We start from the raw sequence: 4,248 nt of genomic DNA, 5'->3' as shown, positions 1-4,248 counted from the left end.
ATAGTGCTATACTTTGGCCAAAAGGTGTTATACTTTCCCATAAGGTGCTATACTTTTGCTATACTTTACCCAGAAGCTTCAAAATTGCGAGGACCCCCCGTCGCGGTGGATGATTGGTCAATAAACACGTCACGTAGGTCGTCACGTCACGTAGGTGTCGAGTGGTTTCATCGCGGCGAAAAAAACTGATTTGATTTTAGACACTTAAGGTGCAGAATTTCTAGAAAGCATAAGGTGCTATATTTTGCCAATAAGGTGCTATACTTTGTGAAAAAATGCTATACTTTGCCATATAGTGCTATACTTTGGCCAAAAGGTGCTATACTTTCCCATAAGGTGCTATACTTTGCCCAGAAGCTTCAAAATTGCGCGAGGACCCCCCGTCACGGTGGATGATTGGTCAATAAACACATCACCTAGGTCGTCGAGTGGTTTCATCGCGGCGAAAAAAACTGATTTGGTTTACGACACTTAAGGTGCAGAATTTGCATAAAGCATAAGGTGCTATACTTTTCCAATAAGGTGCTATACTTTCCCAATAAAATGCTATACTTTGTAATATAGTGCTATACTTTAGCCAAAAGGTGCTATACTTTCCCATAAGGTGCTATACTTTGCCCAGAAGCTTCAAAATTGTGCAAGGACCCCCGTCACGGTGGATGATTGGTCAATAAACACGTCACGTAGGTCGTCGAGAGGTTTCGTCACGGCGAAAAAAACTGATTTGATTTTAGACACTTACCAATAAAGTGCTATACTTTGCCATATAGTGCTATACTTTGGCCAAAAGGTGCTATACTTTCCCATAAGGTGCTATACTTTGCCCAGAAGCTTCAAAATTACGCGAGGAACCCCCGTCACGGTGGATGATTGGTCAATAAACACGTCACGTAGGTCGTCGAGAGGTTTCATCGTGGCGAAAAAAACTGATTTGATTTTAGACACTTAAGGTGCAAAATTTCCAGAAAGCATAAGGTGCTATACTTTGCAAATAAGGTGCTATACTTTTCCAATAAAGTGCTATACTTTGTCATAGAGTGCTATACTTTGGCCAAAAGGTGCTATACTTTCCCATAAGGTGCTATACTTTGCTCAGAAGCTTCAAAATTGCTCGAGGACCCCCGTCACGGTGGATGATTGGTCAATAAACACGTCACGTAGGTCGTTCGAGAGGTTTTATCGCGGCGAAAAAACTGATTTGATTTTAGACACTTAAGGTGCAGAATTTCTAGAAAGCATAAGGTGCTATATTTTGCCAATAAGGTGCTATACTTTGCGAAAAAATGCTATACTTTGCCATATAGTGCTATACTTTGGCCAAAAGGTGCTATACTTTCCCATAAGGTGCTATACTTTGCCCAGAAGCTTCAAAATTGCGCGAGGACCCCCCGTCACGGTGGATGATTGGTCAATAAACACATCACCTAGGTCGTCGAGTGGTTTCATCGCGGCGAAAAAAACTGATTTGATTTAAGACACTTAAGGTGCAGAATTTGCAGAAAGCATAAGGTGCTATACTTTGCCAATAAGGTGCTATACTTTCCTAATAAAATGCTATACTTTGTAATATAGTGCTATACTTTAGCCAAAAGGTGCTATACTTTCCCATAAGGTGCTATACTTTGCCCAGAAGCTTCAAAATTGTGCAAGGACCCCCCGTCACGGTGGATGATTGGTCAATAAACACGTCACGTAGGTCGTCGAGAGGTTTCGTCACGGCGAAAAAAACTGATTTGATTTTAGACACTTAAGGTGCAGAATTTCCAGAAAGCATAAGGTGCTATACTTTACCAATAAGGTGCTATACTTTCCCAATAAAGTGCTATACTTTGTAATATAGTGCTATACTTTAGCCAAAAGGTGCTATACTTTCCCATAAGGTGCTATACTTTGCCCAGAAGCTTCAAAATTGCACGAGGACCCCCCGTCACGGTGGATGATTGGTCAATAAACACGTCACGTAGGTCGTCGAGTGTTTGCATTGCCCTAAAAAAAACTGATTTGACTTATCACAATAAGTTGCTGAATTTCCAGCGACCATAAGGTGCTATATTTTATCGATAAGGTGCTATACTATTGCCATAAGGTGCTATACTTTATAATAAGGTGCTATACTTTATCAATAAGCTGCTATACTTTCCCATAAAGTGCTATACTTTATCAAAATCTAAAAATTGAGCGAGTACCCCTCGTCGAGGTGGATAATTGGTCACGCGACACATAATATTGCCCAATAGGCTGTAGTTAACACAACCTACCATCAAAATTTCTTCAGTTCAATCAGTGCATCAGTTCATTACAGATATTCATATCTATCAACCACTAAACTCAAGCGCATAACATTGAATGAAAATAATCCATGAAGATTGAATGGAAATAATCCAAAATCACCACTATCGAAACGTTGTATACATTTCTACTAGATACATTTCTACTAGTTACACTGATAAATTTGATACAACATGATACATTGGATAGTGCATTTGATACAATATGCACACAAATCATCTATATATACATAATATAGAAAATTTCATACAACACGATACATTGGATACTACTTGGTACATCATATTGCAGGCTGTAGTTGATTTGCCGTTTGGGTTGCAATGTGACAGCAATGCGAAGATCTGATCGAATGCCAATAGTGGGGGATTCTCTCATGTATTTGATTGGAAAGTTAGTGTGCATTGACGAATGGTTTCTGATTGAGGGGTAGCTGTGCGTTACGTTAGGTGTGCCATTGATGATGGAATATATGTATCCCACCATAAAAATGTTACAATCTACGCTCCTGCACAAATAAATGTCACAATCAATGATTGCATGATAAGAAAATTTTATTAACTGTCAATTCTAACTTATCGTGCATTTCCAAAGCAAAATACATGAAAGTAATATCGAGAAATGCTAGCATAAGAGGCTTCATACCACTTTCAAAGGAATCATCTATAAGCTTTTATGCAATATCAATTCTAACTTATCGTGCATTTCCAAATCAAAATACATGAAAGTAATATCGATTTTGATGTCGTAATGCTTCGAATTATCAAAACCCACAAGAACAATAAGAATCTGAAGGACCACCAAGCAATAAGAAAATTAGAATTTTTATGTTACAACTCGTCACCATTCCCAACACCAACAAGTAAGAATAATCACCTAGTAACTTTGTACGCTTGCAAAAAGAGGGAGGATTTTCACATCAATCATCAACTCTAAGGAAAATTCTATTCATAAATGCAAGCAAGAACTATAGTTCTAATTTTAAAACATAATGTCCAGAGAGGAACCATAGTTATGTAAGTCATGGTTGATATCTCATGAATGTACATATCTTATGAGCAATTGAGCATCAAGTAAAGGTTACCTTCACTTTTTCCAATAGCTTTTTGGCATCAGCGTTATTTTTGAAGCGATCACGGACAGGCTGCAAGTTGTAGGTTCATGAGATTTTAGAATGACAGAACAATAAATTAGAATTTGAGTAACCAACAATCATCAAAATCAAATATTGATAAGAGAGACAAGCTGACAACTTGCAGTGTTGGGAGCTGTCAGGAAATGTGAAATTGAGAGTTTCGAGAAGGAAGCTTCTGAGATGAACAAGAGGTCATTCAAGTATGCATGGGTTCTTGACAAGCTCAAGGCCGAGAGGGAAAGAAAAGTTTTCAGACCTGAATCAGGCCGCATGGGGTCTGGAACACTTTGGATATGAAGTCCCGTAAAGTGATCCCTGCTCTTCACTCGCAGCTGATGATCGCCTTCTAGGATTTTGAGCAAACCCTCAGCTATCAACGGACTTGATTTGTCTTTACCAACTGCCGTTTGAGTTGGACTAGCCATGCTCTTGCCCTTAGCATGGTAAGTTGTCGAGGAGTCTCTCTTAGGCTCAATGCTAAAATTTCTCCTCTATCCTTAGCCTTTCGAGGCGTTTGGATTTAAGGGAGCAGTTTAACCTCGTATACCAGTCGGAGGGTAGGAGCAGTTTAGACTCATGCACCAGTTGGAGTGTAAGGGGGAAACTTGTCTTCTCTTAGGGCAAAGATGAAGACGAACCCTGATTTGTCTTCTCTTGGGGCAAAGACGAACCCTGAAATAGCAGCACATCGCATAGTAGGCCACTATCAAACAACAACGCCTTTTATGGGAAAGACGGTGCTGGGAGAATCAAATCGTTCAGGGACGTATGAGTATGACGACTGATCGGACAACGTCATTTGCGGGAATGACGGTGTCGGCTATCAG

At 39.7% G+C, this 4,248-nt stretch overlaps 1 long non-coding RNA gene across 1 annotated transcript; it reads right to left on the bottom strand.

Annotated features, from left to right (window-relative positions):
- LOC109849481 lies at positions 2,414 to 3,658 on the bottom strand. Its single transcript, XR_002249109.1, has 2 exons — positions 3,371 to 3,658; positions 2,414 to 2,794 (listed from the first exon to the last, which is right to left on the bottom strand). It is a non-coding gene; the product is annotated as an uncharacterized LOC109849481 (long non-coding RNA).

This window comes from Asparagus officinalis, chromosome 7, assembly GCF_001876935.1.
Source record: "Asparagus officinalis chromosome 7, Aspof.V1, whole genome shotgun sequence".
Taxonomy (NCBI): domain Eukaryota; kingdom Viridiplantae; phylum Streptophyta; class Magnoliopsida; order Asparagales; family Asparagaceae; genus Asparagus; species Asparagus officinalis.
The sequence above is the reverse complement of the archived record's forward strand: the minus strand, read 5'-3'. Positions and strand labels throughout refer to the sequence as shown.